Source organism: Halyomorpha halys, unplaced genomic scaffold (assembly GCF_000696795.3).
Source record: "Halyomorpha halys isolate HHAL.00 unplaced genomic scaffold, Hhal_1.1 Scaffold249.1, whole genome shotgun sequence".
Lineage (NCBI taxonomy): Eukaryota > Metazoa > Arthropoda > Insecta > Hemiptera > Pentatomidae > Halyomorpha > Halyomorpha halys.
In genome coordinates, this window is record NW_027104890.1 from 374,889 (window position 1) to 391,689 (window position 16,801).

At 30.7% G+C, this 16,801-nt stretch overlaps 1 protein-coding gene across 5 annotated transcripts in view; it reads right to left on the bottom strand.

The window, feature by feature from the left end:
• The window catches only part of LOC106680185 (serine/threonine-protein phosphatase 4 regulatory subunit 1), a 258,369-nt gene that overhangs the window by 23,186 nt on the left and 218,382 nt on the right, over nt 1-16,801 (bottom strand). The gene's annotated exons all lie outside the window — the stretch shown is intronic.

Here is a 16,801-nt window from a genome sequence, read left to right on the forward strand (position 1 = left end):
TTTTTCTATAAAACAGATATTGAGCCATGGTAATGGAAAAGGCTGGAAGTGCCAGAAATACAAAAAATGAGATTTTGACTAGATAACGATGAAGAAACAGCGCCAATGAACTGGTAACCGCTGAAAGTTACAATATTGAACGGTTTAGCTCCTGGAGCTGTAATTTGTTCATAATTTTAGAACAAAAATTGTGGGCAGCTATCTGTTTTTTCAAAACTAGTTTTATGTTATTTTATACAGGCTGTATTTGTTATTTCCATCTCTAAACACCTTAATTATTGCTAATCCAATAAATTTGATAAGTCCTACAAATGCATACATGTCTCTAGAAAAATTATGAACTAGCTTAATTTGTTGATTGTCAGATAATTTTGGTATAGAATTATTTTTGAATTTATCACTTATTGTATAAGTAAATAATAAATGAAAAATATATCTGGGGAGTCCACTAATACTAAAGATTTTTTAGCAGGCTACGGTATTGAATCCGCGATATGAGGACAGAAGGATCATTACTATATTGCAACTTTAATAAGAAAAGTGAACGGGGTTCAAGATGGAAATCTACTCAAATCCCTTTAAAAAACATGTTTGTACTTGAATAAGCCTTTGCTCATAATAGTTTAATTTCAATTATTCCTCTATTTATTTTTAAAAAAATAATTCATTTTCAAATAAAAACTACAATAAACAAGAAAAAAATAAAAATATTTTATAATCATACATATTATGAAACGTAAAATCTGAAATTTTGAATTGGGGTTAATGTTATTCTTTTCCTTAAACAATTAAAAATTAAAGAAAAACAAAATATATTTTAAAAACCTATTTAATATAGCAATTTTTGGGGAAAGGAAGAGGAGAAACGCCATACAGATTGTATTATATTACTGATTCGATAACGCTTCGGCCCTCCCAGATGTCTATTTTTAATAAATAGTCTATTCATTAAGCTATAAATTATCACCGTCATAATTCATTCATCTCTGCAGTGTTCGATCTTGCTTTTAAAATAAATTGTTAATAGGAAGATAAAATGCTGCAGAAATGGATGAAATGTGTTAATAAACTATAATGAAGGGAATTTTATTGACAATTAAACTAGCAGTCTAACACTAGGAATGGATTTGATAATTTGAGTACTGAATGGTTATTCAGTTCATGAATAAAATATGTCTGAAGTTTATACCTAAGAAACATTAGAAATTGCATGAACCTCGGCAAGATAGTCGATACTATTATTTTTGAAAACTAGTTATATGAGGGGAATTATTTCTTTTTGTTCAGTATCGTAAGATTAAGATATTTCTTCCCACTTTTACGACTATACTAATAAGGATTGGCTAAATGTTGACTTAGAATATAATATAGAGACAGAAATAATATAGAGAGAGAACACTGACCCTGAGGACGACAGAGCAGATGGACGGAACGGTAAAGGCACCGTGGTAGGGGGATGCTATGTCTGGCTAACTGTCTCGGGTTGTTGGCTTGTCAAGGTCACTGCGTCCGGCGCCTCACAGCGCTAGCTCTTTGTCGGATCAGTCATATCAGCATGTAATGAGCAACCTATCGTATCAAGTATCTGGGTTGCGAGGGGCCAAGCAGTAACCCAACCAAGTCCATATCTCACAACAATACAGACACATCCACTGTAAAACAATTCCAATGCTCCATACATTTTGAAAATATGTTCGGTCATTGTCACAAATCACGAATCATGAGATATCCTATTAAATTAACAACCTTGTCAAATTGTTTACATGCATTGATTGAATACAATCATTGCAATCCAAATAATCTATTGTAACTACGCAATCAGAGAATATGTTTTGTTTGTTTAAATCTAAATAAATCAGAAATGTCATAATCATAGCTAATCAAAATATAAAATTGCAACTTTAGAGCTAGCTAAACATACACTGGGAAAGTAAATAAAATAACGGGTCACTCATGAAATCCCAAATTGGCCATTAGAACGCAACCCGTAAGAATAATGGAATATTGAGTTAGGATATAGAAGAATAATCGCCCTTATTTAATAAATGGAAATAAAAAGATAATGCATGAGGGAATAAAAGTTTAAATATCACATAATACTATAATCGGTTAAGTATAGGCTCAAATACTAAAGATTGCCAAAAGCAAGTAAAATTCTTACATTTAACTACCACAGGTAATCATATATTCCAATACACTCGAAAGATAATTTCCTGTATTTTTAGTTCCTTAATATCTTTTTTTTTAAATTACAAATTTAAATATGTTTCTAATCAGGAATGTTTTTCGAACCAAAAGGTTTCTGATATAATTATCAACAGGAAGATACCGGATCCACAAGACAGATTCAGATCCATATATCACACAATTGTACACGACGGACACTTATGAAGACAACTAAAGTTACACGTTGAACTTACTTTCTAAAATAAAAATAAAAACAAAGTAAATATATAATTTTGTTAAATATGTAATCATAAGGTAAAGTTGAAATAGTGCCATAGGAATAAGAAACGTTCTAAATATGAACAACGTCAAATAAAAACATTTGTCTATTAATTATAAGGACGAAAAATTAAAAATGTTTCTGAAGTCTACTCATATACTTTTGTGCAAAAAGAGTAATTAAAATCAATACTACGGCTAGATAATTGCTGATTGCGAGGCGCTGTATGAGATCAACCGTAACACTATTTTTAGACAACCATGCTGATTATACATCAATGAGCCAAGCAACTATAAAATTGAAAAGAAACTTTCATAGGGATAGAATTAAATCAATTTTTACAAAACCCTTGACCCTCGCGACGAAGACCTACAGCAGCGCCGACCCCTGGAGTACGGAAGCAAAAGATAGACAGTGACCGGTAGGCGGAAAGAGGGAGGGGAAAAATGCACTGGAGGGGTAACGGAGAATGTGCATTCCCCCACCCTGGCCAATACTGACCTATACCAAGCTGCCCTTTACCTCCTTTATCGGGAGCTGTGGATCCTAAGGAGTTTGTCAACGGTGGGAGGCTGTCGTAAGAAGAAGGGTAAGGCTTTGAGGAGAGCTGTAAGTTGTATCAAGCCAAGAAAATTGAAGTACAGAAAAAATAATGAATCATGTCGCCTGAAAGAAAACCTAATGAAAAATTTTAAAAATAACCTCAACAGAATTATGGAGCTCCTAAAATCCAGGAAAGTGAATATAAATAAATAACTATTCATTAATAATGGACAAAACTTTATGCTTGTCACGTCATAACTAAAGTCGAATAATTTCGTATTCAACAGAAGCAATGGGTAAATATGTGGGAGTGGAAAAGGGAGAGATGAACTGTAGAAGTATATTGTCGGTTCAAAACCAGGTTCTACACAGTTCTGAAAACAAATTATGGTGGCATATATAAAGTAGTAGCTTATTCTTCTTACATTTAAGTAGCGATTTTACATTGTGAAAAGAACAAAACCAAGCAAATAAATGCAACAAAGATTATTAAAAATTGATCTATAATGGGGAAGAACTAAACAAGAATAGTGGTTTGGAATGAAAATTAGTTAAATGGCTGTCATTAAAGATTTTATTAGAAAAAAAATGGGTTAGGATAAATTCCTTATTGATTATGAAATAAAAAAATATATTTTTAATGAAGACAAATTCTAAATTGACAAAATCAACGCATCTGAATCAAATAAAAAAGTATCTGAAAGCTACATAAACACAAGCAAGAGTGAAAGGAATTAGATACAAATAAATAATCGCGATAACTTAACGAACTTGAAGACCAATTACTGAATTCATTATCTAAAATCGGGGTTAACGTAAGAGAATTAAAAAGAAAAAAATCTAGATATTTGATGGGGCAATGACACCACAGCAGCTATCTGTTAAAAAATAATAGATGAACCGGAACATCGCCCTTCGGCATGCAACCTTATCAGGCCGATCCTAGTTCAGAACTGAACCATTATACCATGAGCGCCCATAAGTAATCCGTAAGGAACGTTAATGGAAGAACTATGATCAATCGTAAAAATGATAAGGAATTTTTAAGGCTTAAAAGGGACTAAATTTCAAGAGACTAGTTCATCGCCAGTTAATAACACGGTTTAGCAGAAACCACCTGATTTACAAAAAAGAGCTGATTGCGGTGTGGTCAGAACTTAATAATTTCCATTTTTAAGCCTTAGTTAATTAAAGCATATTACCAATAACATTAATGATTAAATCACACAAAATTTAATTGATACAACTAAGTAAACATTTCATTTAATAAAAATGCTGATTTATAATTTTCAATGCAATGTTTAGAATATAGAAATTTAAAATACAAGAATAAATCACTATGAAAAAAGAGAAAAAATGGCGCAAATATACTTATGGTCCAAAAAATAAATGATCTTTTGTGTAACTCCACACGGATGAAATTTAAATAATAAACGAACACTAAAATAACAAACATGATTCTATTTATAAGTAAAATATATAAATGCATCATAGCTTGGTATCATAATGAGTACGATTAAAAAGCGAACGATATAAACAACGATAAACGAGGGAACGTTGATGATATAGATTCCAAGAAACGGAGCTAGATTAGTAAGGTCATTGATAAACTGCACCTCTCCATTCAATATTTTTAACATCCTATCAAGAGGCTTTTAGTAGTCTATACTTCCACTTGAGTATTTCATTATATATTTTTGTTTCTCAGTTAAAATATGACGTAAAAACATATATTGAATTTTTTGAATCCTTGTATACTTATATTTTTAATTACCAGAAAGTATTATCAAAGTATTCATCTCAAATAAAATTTTATTAGCAAGACCGTATCACCCAATTATTATGTAGTATAAATGGCACTCAGATATTATAATAACGAACGATATTTTTGTAATCATAAAAAATATCATGACTCAAACCAAATCATCACAGTGCCCTAAACATGAAGAGAATTTTCAAGAACTAATAATGGGGAAAACTCTCTGACATGCATGCTAAATTTTCATTTTTCATAATATGTCAGTGTTACATTATTTTAGAGTGAAGTTAAGTTAAAATTTGGATGTTTATTTATTTAATTAGAATTTCAAAACTTTACTAAATGGTTTGGAACTATTTTTTAAGTTACCTATAAGTTTAAATTTTATGGTCAAAATAATTACAATATCCAGCTAGTCCTAAGGTAGTGTTTCCTAAAATGTGGTTCGTGGAAGTGTACTTCAGGAATGAGTTTGATGAAGATACCAACCGCACCGGGTTTTGACTACACTAATGCGACAGGACAGCATGCATCTCGTTTAAATATAAAATATCCTTAAACACAAATCGCATTCCAACTTCATATCCAGGTGATTTCTTTTACAGTTGAAGAAGTATGGGAATTAAACCAAGCAAGAATAGTATCTGTTACTATAGTATAGTGAAACAGAAAAAAAGATAAATGAAACTAAAATCCTGAAAATCTATTAGGCGCTAGCATCTTGTAATAAGCGACAAACAAAAAATTGTAATTGAATCAGTTAAAGACTGAGATAGATATAACAAATCATGGATGAACAAAGAGAAATTTATTTAGCATCACTGTAAAGAGAGTCAGGCATGCTTCTGAACTTTCTTGCCGTGAATGCCTGGAGTTAGGACTGGATAGACACTATGGTAGCTTAGGCGGGACCATTGAAAGCAGAAGCCAGTGAATGGAGAGGTGCAGTGGGGATTGGTGAATGGGAAGAGGCAGGAAGGGAGTGTGCCTCCGTACTTCCTCTCGGTACTCTTCGTCGCCAGGCAGTCCTCTCGTGCAGGAAGAGTATATGGCGTAGGGATATGAAGGAGGCGGGAAACATTTTATGAAGAACTTAATGAAATCCCGTGAGCATCAAAGCTTCAAAAGTAACAAGAAGAAAGAGGATGAAAATACATTAAAAGAGGATAATCAAAAATTGATGAATGACTGCAACCGAAAAAATAAGCTTGACGAAATGTGTATAATACTTGGATGTATTTAGAGGTGTAAAACTTTAAGGAATTAACATTAAATAATTTTAATGACTAAGGAGTCGAAATAATGATAATAAAAAAAAGATTGTTGATTCTGTACTTAGAATGCAATAATACCTAGATTACATAAAATATACCATGACCAGTTTTGTTAGCAATTTTTAGTTTTATGTAGATAAGTTAGGATGACACATACAACGTATGTATTGGATTCAAAAATCCATTTTTTTTTTTTAACATTGTCTAGGAACTGAATTCACAGGACAAAAAACATTTTCAGAATGTTATAAAAAATCTTTTTACCTCTTAATAGAATAAATTTAAAAAATAAAAAATTGGTAGTAGAATCATTTTTTTTTAACCCTAAAACGGCTTATGCAAAACTTAAAATCATTTATATTTACAAAAAAAAAATTATTACATCAAATAAGGATGGCACCTAAAGCAGGGCTGGAGTCGTTTGATGAAGTTAAGAAAAATATTTTTTATAATGATATAAGGAATTTGTTCTTTAGGCAATTTATATTTATTACTTGCACACGTTAAAAAAAATCAATTAACTAATTAATAGGTGGTAATTTTCAATAGTTCACAAAGAATTCTTTGATGAAATGAGGTAAATGAACCAATCGATATAAGTTATTTTAATATATAAACAAACAATTAATTTACATTGTTTAAAAAAAATTCAATTAATGAAGGATATAAAGTTATTTAAATCTTGAGAAAAACGATAAAATTTACTGTACATATTTATGTCCCTAAGCCAATGAACAACACTTATTAATGAACAAGGATATAGTACATACCAACCAGGCAAGATGTGACAAACTGATTAAACTATAAATCCAAATTAAAGAGCTCATTACCATTGCAAATGAACATGTTTTGAATAATATGAATGGAAAACCAACTGATGTTAGCAATTTATTTGCATTATACCCAATACTCCAAGTGTACTTGCAACTGAGTAAGGTCAAAGCCAACTGTATGGTAGGGAGTTTATGATATTAAGTTATCCATTTTGGGGAATAACATAAACGGTATTAACATGACGGGGAATAAATAAAGGTGTAAGATTTATCTACAAACCATGTAAGACTTTTGTATGAGGCAAACCCACAATACTGCTGTGACCCCATAAGAATTTTACTTTTAATAGAGAATAATTTGGATAGGCCAACTACTCCTATTAACCAGATGAATAAAAATATACATAGAACTAGATTTGTAAAGGCATCACAACACGTCAATGAGTGAACTACCAAAACATATGAAGAAGTAATTTAACACTTGTATAGGAATTCAAATTATTTATCAACAAAAAACTCTTGAACTGTAAAGTATTCAACATTTCTAGAAATTGAAAGTCACAGAACATGCACTATAGTCGACATTAGAGTAACACAGAGAATTGGGAAGTTTATAATGCAGCCAGTTAAAAAGAATTTTGACTATATTAAACTTAATAAAAAATAAATAAAAAAAATAACTGATACTCCCATTTGTTAAAAAAAACAACAAACAAATAAGTTAACAATATTAGAGGATGGGTAATTAATGTAATATCTATGATGGGTAGATTTTATAAAACTATTTCTGGAAAAGAATTAAACAAAGAAATAAAACGACTTTAAGAACTACGCCATTTGACGGTTTTGTTTTTCAAAAGCTATGTCAGATGTTTATCTGCCATGTACGATATCACACGGGAGATAAGATAGGCAAAGAGCAAAAGTAACTGTTTAAAACACAATAGTGGGGCGCACGACTTTCAAAGAACTCTCTTAGGGAAGTTATCTCTTCCACTCGATGGAGGGGCAGGAGACCTCAACTTTATAAATAACTTTTCCAACCTGGAATGAAGCAGGAAATGATGTTTAAAGGAAAATTATTTACTCGAGGATGGACGATTCCGTCACGTAAAGATGCAATCTTGCTGTGGGTGGCATAAAACCCCAAGGACAGTGCCTCCTTGTACATATAGGCAGGCATTCCTCATGCATAAGGCAAGTATCCATCCACTCTTGTGCAGAGTATAAAAAAAAAGAGACACTTTAAAAGTATTGGTCACGAGAATTATTATTGTACTATTTAAACCATGAAATTGGGAATAAAAAGAATCAGTTTAACGTAGTTTCTAAAACTTAGAGAAGAGACAATCAATAATCAAACATTGAGCAACGGAAAACATCCTTCTATCCTCTAAGTTCAATTCTCATAGAATATGTTGAAGTTTAATTTAATAATGTACCATAAATAGCTCCTTTATTTTGCTGATGGCACACTAGACAAATAAAAAAAAAGTTAATTTAATTTTTAATTGGACTTATTCCTAAGATAGTACCCTGACTGTTACTTTCAGATGAAGATATAAAAAGTAACTTCATTGCAAGGTTCAATCAATGAATATGACCAATAAAAAATTGTGATATTTAAGCCCATCACAGTAAAGCAGTGATATGTACATATATATGACAATACGATACGATACAATTTTAGGAATACTAAAGTATAAATAAGTGAAATAGCCCATTAAAACTTCTATCGTTAGATGAATTTAAAATTCCATGAGTATGTAAGGGGAGTCAGATCTTATACAAGTTATTTAAAAATAGATCTAAGTCTAAGAAGGATAATCCATACAGCATCTAATCTAAACTAGACAAGCCAAATTAATTTTCCCGAACATTTTTAATCATGTGACCCTACATTATTTCACAACAGAAGTATTAATGGAATATTAAGTCAATTACTAGCAACTTTAAATTTTCTAAAAATTGTTAATCTTGGTTATGGAAAATATTTATACAATATGAAAAAAATCTGATAATGTAGTATTTCCACAGAACTAAAAATATACCACATTATGGAAAGAACAAAAGGCTTAAGTTTAATGCTACAAAAGATATTCATACCTTAATGATAATTTAATGAATAAGAAAAGTAATCCTAAGGTCCTTGATAAAGTTATAAAACATACAAATAAACTATAAGAAGCACTGGATGCGTGGTAACTTTGGTCTACTTCACTTAGAGCACACAAACCTTAAGCATTCACGTTTAATTCGAACAAGTCCAAAACACTCCTTCCGCAATTCCAAGTTATAAGAGTTATAGGAAGAGCACTAGAACTGTTGAGAGTATTGGCCGTGGGACCATGGAGAGGGGAGAGCTTCGTTTGTGGGTGAGTCATTTCCTCTTGGCCGAAACCGATAACCTCCCGTTTCCTGCCCCCCTCCAGCCTACAAACATACTCCATCCCGCCTCCTTAGCCCGGGGGGTTAGCTCCTATATCCGATGATGAAACAGAAATGGCCTTCCAAATGACGAAGTAGTACAGAAGGGAAAGTCTGGTATTTTCACTTCAGAGCTAGAGCGGGGGTCGGTGGGATTAATTGCGTAGTAAGGGCACAATCCGCAGGATTTTTAATTTTATTTAAAGACCTAAATATAAAAGAAAATAAATAAAATAAACAAATTATCGTAAGGTTGAATAACAAATTATACTAATGAATAACATAAATCAATATAAAAATGTGAATTATAATTAAATTTAAGGTTAAAGAAACAATATAAGTTAATAGGTTTAACCAAGAAAATAAATTAAAAAATACTAGTTACAACAAATAGTTTCTAACTGTTCAATTTAAACTTAGTTATTTAACAGAACATAAAACTAACGAAAAGGCGCCATTATTTTTAGAACAAACATATTTTATTAAATTAAGAAGAAAAAAGAAATGTAGAATCCAATGTATGATAAGAGGAATTAGAACAACTGATATATCCATAAGACAATAACAATCAGATAGATCTAGATTAGATAAGGAACAGGAACAACCAAGCTGAAACAGGTAAACAGAACAAATGGGAAGGTTACATCCGCTCGCATAGGGGAGCAAGTTTAAACGTTATTACAACAAATAAATTAGTTATGGTAACAAAATAATGTTTTAAAACTATAATTTCACAATATATTAGAAACATCGCATTTACTACAATACAATGCACTGAAAACATTGTCACTATACGAATACACGAACTATCAAGGTACAATTAAAAAAATAACATATAATTAAGATATTATCATAACACATCTTTATCAGAATACCTACTGTATAAAGCATGACTTCCAGGATCTCATTAATAATATACTATATAAAATAAATGACAATAAATTCCTCCAACAGATTAATGTTTTATTCCTAAAGCATTCCAGCAAGCCCTAATCATAAAAATTAAGTAAACAACACTATACTAAATAATCAACTCAGTATTATCACGTCACCATCTAAATCCTATAAAAGAGACTATTATACAAATTTAATAATTAATAACTAACTACTCTATACAAATCTACCAAAAAGGTTTCAACAGTTATGTAAATTGTTATACGTTGGCATCTGTAGACGAAGGTGGTCCTCCCGACAGGCAGTATTCTCTAAGACAAGGAGAAAAAACGTTGGGGAAAAAAATTGTAGAGCAACAATGGAAGATTTATTTACATGTAGACATGGTGGGAAATATTCTTAGCGAGGGGTGGCGACCGTTAGAGGAGGTTGGTATCAGGTAGGGCGGACCAACCCCCAAAAAACATCCCCCTCTCTCCCTTCTCTACTGCACGTCCTGAAAACATCTTTCCCTCAGGCCCATTCCGTTCAATTAGCCACTTTAATTAACAGAATTAAAAATGGTTCTGGAAAATAAAAGTAGTCTATGCTAGAAGTACAATTACAACAAATTTAGTAGTAGAAAGATATAACAAGAAACAAAACGAGGTGGAAATGTAAAGGTTTGTTAATAAATTTAGTATTATCAACAAAGCATAACTTATTTCATAGTCAATGCAATAAATATATAAAAATTGATAAGAACTAATATATTTCCTTTTAAAAAATTTATGACATTTATTGGTATGTTTAGTACTAATAATGCTATAAAAATGGACAGGGTTTAGTTGAAACATAAATGCCACAGGAACATATAAATAATAAACACGGGAAATGGGCCAGCGCTTGAGATCGCGGGAAAAGAGGGGGTGACTACGCTTTCCCACGGTCCCAACACACGTGGAGTCCCCCATAACGACCTAACGCTACAGCGACAAGGGCAAACTTGACTATTTCCAACAAAACAAAGAAGAAATTCATATCGGAAAATTAGGGGGACAAATCTTCGCTCAGTAAAATAAAGGGGGTGGGGGTCATTGCATAATCTAAAGGAATGTATCTTGAAGTCAAAGAGAGACCAGGGAACGACCTCATATTCGAAAAATTTAATGTAACACGTGGTGCTGGCGGGAGCTTGCGCCCTCGGTCGAAGTGGTGGGGAGGGTTTCCTGTGTCTGTGAGAGCGTGCTTGCAACGTGTGAGTTTAGGCACTAAAACTGCCTCTAAAAGGGAGAAATAACTTTAGAAAACTTGATAAAACAATAGGAAAACTCACCGCTTATGTTTCCTCTGGGTTGAGAGGCCGGCAGAGACGACTGTAGCACAAATAACTTGATGTAACACTGAGACATTGCGAAGAGCTAGAGAACCCGCCGGCTGCCGACACAGAAATGGCCGAAGCCACGAGGCGAGGGCGCCACTAGCGCGGTGGCGTGGTGAGCGGCCCGCTTCCGAACTATTCTCCACCGACCCACGCACACACACTCACCCCAATCAATACCCCGCCACCCCACCTCCCCCCTGCACTATCTACCCTCTTATTAAATATCCTTAACCATATTGTCTGTCTTAGTTGTCAATCCGATCAGAATAAAATAATTAAGAAAATCAGATAATTTAAGAAAAATAAAAATTATATCTGCTACTTAACAACACATACCTACATATTAAATAAATATACAGATTACTACATAAAAATTAATTATTTAAAAAAATCATTTGGATATAACACTTTATATAAATAATTGTAGACATTCCATCAGTTGTAAAAAAGGTTTGGATGAATAAACCTCTTACACACATGACGCCATGGCGCCATTTTATTTCTCACCAATAGAACATAAAAACTGAAAGATTATTCAGGGGCAACATTTTGACTAATATTATTATACAAATATAATACCGTAGTTATTCATGAATAAAATCTGTTCTAATCGCAGAATAGTTACTAAAATCTAGAAAATATTTTTGTCTACGGCATATCATTGAATAAACATGGCGCTAAGATTCTTGTAACAGAACAAACACTAATTACGCTCATCCTTGTTTTCTATCGTATACATACACTTACAAAAAAAGACAATATTTTTTTCTATGGTCACATTGCAATTATTAAACACTTTTTTAATGTTAAACTACTAACAGTTTACTAGAAAAAATAAATAAACTACATGATAAATTTTTACTTCATGAGCAGGAACAATATCATAAATATAGATGACTTGTAAAATGTGACTTACTAAGATACTTTAAAATAACGAAAAAAACAAAAAAACAAATAGTAGTGTTCTTAATATAACCGTGAAGATATATCTTAATATATCCATTTATCAAAAGTGAAGGTTTTTCGACAATTACAAATTCTAGAGCGAAAACTTACTCATTAAATTTCAAAATTTCATTTTTCCCTTCTCAAGTAGATGTTCTCTACCAATATACTCAATAAAAATATAACTTATCTACACGAGATATTCCTAAATTAATTTTTAAATAATGGCTTTCCAAAAGTGGGTGTATTGAATTGATAGAAAACTTCTTCCTCAACTGATTAAATCATTTTCTGAATTTAAATGTGATTAAGCTACTACTTTGATAATACAACAACTCCTTCATGCAACACTAAAATTATGTCTATTTTCTTAAACCTCTCTCAACATAATAATTTTTTAATAAAAGCATTTGTCACTGAATCCATCTAAATCAGAAAAAGAAATTGTAAAAAATCTGTAGCGAAGGAAACAAACAATTTTTGGAAATCATTCCTTTGATAAAACATTAACATAAATCTTCTTGCAAGCACACAAATCAGATATCTTAGTTCGTATGAATTGGGCTTCAAGAATAATACAAAAAAAAGAAATAGACTGATTCATAATAGGGGTCATCCATTCTAAGAAATTATTGCAGATCATTTCAAGAAAATTTATCTTTAGAATAAGATCATCTGATGAGTCATAAATATTTTAATCAAACTCTTAAAATAGTTGCATGAAATGAAAAATAAAACTTTACAACACAAAATCGTTGGACCGTATTGGACCAAAAAAATTGTTAAGTCAATTTTCATTTACTGTAATGTTATTAAACTGGGAGCATAGCAAAAACAAAAGGCAGTGAATCAGGGACAGAGTAAGGAAACTATGAAACTAGTAACTAAAATTGCCATGGATACGATATTTATTTATCAATGGTTCATTCATGAATACGGGTCGGATGCATGGCGATTTTGCCTATTAGTTTTAGCTATAGCCAATTTTTGCCCATCTCTGATCGGGGAGCACAACTAAGTAAGGTCCACTTCAAACAATGGTTTCCAGTCTATTTTGGTCTACAGTATGCAACTTTTTGAAAGTCCATCCAACAAAAATATAATAATAGTTATTTGAAACAAATAATATACTTGATAGAGAATGAACTTTTCATATACTTAATGGAAACTGAAAATGAACAAAACCAAACGACAATAAATTAAGTATAAAGAAAATGGCAGATACAATTATAACAACAGCGGAAAAAAGTATTTATTTAATTTTTAAAATTTATCAATAGAAGGAAGTAATAAAATATTGATGGCAGATAATATATACTAGGACAACAAACGTGTTGGAGAGGGGAAAATCTTTAATTTCCCAACAATTCAGACCGGAATTCGCAACTATATAAATAATTTCAATTTTTCCAAATGTATTAAAAAATACTTTTTAAATTTAAAAATGTCACCTCCTCGTTTCAAATTTTGACACTCAATAATAATAATTTTCTTTCGTATTCAAATATAACATTATATCTATAAAATCTCAATTATTGTATTTTTGTATCTAAATGAAAAAATAAAGTGGTTTTGAAAATAAAAAAAAATATATATATATATAAAATCTCAATTTCTCAACTTCAAAAGTACTAGCATTGGTTTTAAATTATACTTACTCCTTAAATAAATTGTCTTACTGGAATCTTCACGATTTTAAGTAGCTTCTCAAATTTAAAATTCAGGATTTTCAAAATATGAAGGGTAAGAAGAGAAAACCTCAGGAAGAACTGACACCCCTCTAACCCTTCTTTAGCGAAGTCCCTGGTTATTCTGAACTGGATATGAGACGTGTGGATACAAAAGGGGATAAAACCAATCTGAAATGTTTTGCGGAAATCCAAGAATATAAAGATATAGTGTAGGAACATTTTTCTACAGGCATATAAATGTAGGCAACAACTTCGAATGTAAAATTAGGTTGCATTGAGTACATTTTTAAAACCTAGAGTTTAGAATGGAAATAATGTTTTTCCATATTTTTATTCACTTTTACGAAAAATAATCATTTTAACCAAGAAGATATTGTTGCATTTACTGACCCAAAAAATTGGTTAGAATTATCGGCTAGTATGATAAAAAATGGTCTGATTTCTGACTATTGTACATGAAAATATCAAAAACGGAAATATTGATCATATATCAACTTTATATAAAATATAAACATCATTCATCAGTCTAAGTATGAACTTAGACTCATCTTTGGCAATGAAAGTTGGAAAATAGAAAATATTTCTACCCCTCCGTTACATACTATTTTAGTAAGTTACTAACTTTGTACCATCTAATGAAAAATCTCAAGGGACTTTTTGTTTTTAGATTTTTTTAAAAATAAGTATTCTTAGGATGGGATAAAACAATTTCTTTGAGATCTTAGCAACAAGGTATAAGTACTATAAATTTCACAACAGGGAATGTTCTGTGATAAATATAATGATAAATAACTTTGTTAAAGTTTATTTTATTCTTATAAACATTACTCAGCACAAGGCACATTTACAACTTGTTGCTGAAGGCAACTACACATTCAAATTAGTCCTTTTACGTGCTAATTAACACAGATCAATTTATATCACAAATATTAATTCTAAACGCATCTTTACAAAAAAAAAAAAAAAAGCTATACAAGATTATAATATTTTAATTTTATACATGCTCGAGAATAAGTCATACCGCTTTGTAGGGCAGGGGTGAAGAACATGTTTAAGTCATTATAGCTTAATACAATCAAAGCATTAATAAGTCATAAATGGGAACATTTTAAGTTTTTAACAGTACCTTGCCAAATAAGTACAGAGTAGAAAGTATTATCAAATTATATTATTAAATGAATTTCCAAAAGGATTAAGCTGTATTTATTTATTTTTTAAAGAGGAATTATATATTCTTATCCTATTTTCATATAGGAAAGGATTTATCTAAGTATGTTGAGGATTTGGAAGGTATTTAATGCAATGTTTTGGTTTTGAATATCTAGTTTCTTATCCGATAAAATTATCTTATTAATTGACATTTATTTTGTATAAGTATCTAATATATTTTACAAAGGTACACTATATTATTCGTATGGGAGGTTTACAAATCGAAACGACTTTTTAAATTTCTTAAATTTTTATCATACTTCATAATACACTATGATCTCATTAGAAAGCATACTAGATATATTTTTTTAATTATTCTTTGAATTCGAGAACTTAAGTTATTACAAATACATGCGATATGGAAACTCTCTAAAACAATATTAGGTTACAACAAATATAGTTTATCCTAGCTAGTAATAGTAAACTAATTCCTTTCAAAGGAATCAATGGATTAGTGTAATGCTGTTTGGAAAATACAAAAGTAAAAAGTTAACCACTCCTTGGTGGAGCGTGTTAGAAAAGTAGGAAACAAATTTCAAAACCAATGTCGCATATTTTTAGGTTTAATAACTTCTAAAGTATTACTGGTAGTTCAACTGAATAAATTATTACTATTTAAAGGATTAAATTGTATAAATTTTGTGTAGAATAAGTATGTGCAGGGATGCCCACATATATTTAATGTTGAAAGGAAACATATTTTTACCCGAGTACGATAACTTTCCAGTAATTTTGTTCTGTTTAATCCCAGTAACATAATTATAATTTTTTCTAACGTGGACTAAGCAACGGAAAACAATAAATACTCTTGAAAAGTAACAATTTCGGAAGACCTTTCCGTTTTCATGTCTCAATATTTTGAAAAATACCAACGATACGAAAAAATAGTATTAAAACCTGTAAAGTAAATTTTCTAATATTTGAGCCCTAATATGACTCTTCAATTTCAATATTTTCTGAAATAATTTAACGAATACTAATATTCCAAATAACGTGGAGAATGTTTCGTGAATATATTTTTGGGAAATATGTAGAAAAATAAAATTCTAGGGATATTAATCATTATAAGTAATAGAACTTAGAAAGTTATAGTTTAATATATTCCGCGATACTGTACTGTATTCCAAAAACCAATATTTTTTTTTTCAATACTAAGTTGATTATTAATGAATTACAAAATTATTTGGAATACCAGATTTTGAAAGAAACCAATTTTTAATCCGACCTTCCGAGAGTTAATTTGATCTATTCAGACTAACCAATGTTTTGGTTATAGAACCACTTCTATTTCAAATTGTTTTATAATTTTAAAAATGCCTTTTTCCAACAAGTTCTGAATTGTGCAATTTTATCGTAAGAAAACTTTATGTATATGACTATATAATAATTATAGAACTATATGTATTTTCTTGCAAATGAATTTTAGGTCAGACAAACAAAACAAAAACAATTTTTGACAAACTCACCATACCAAATT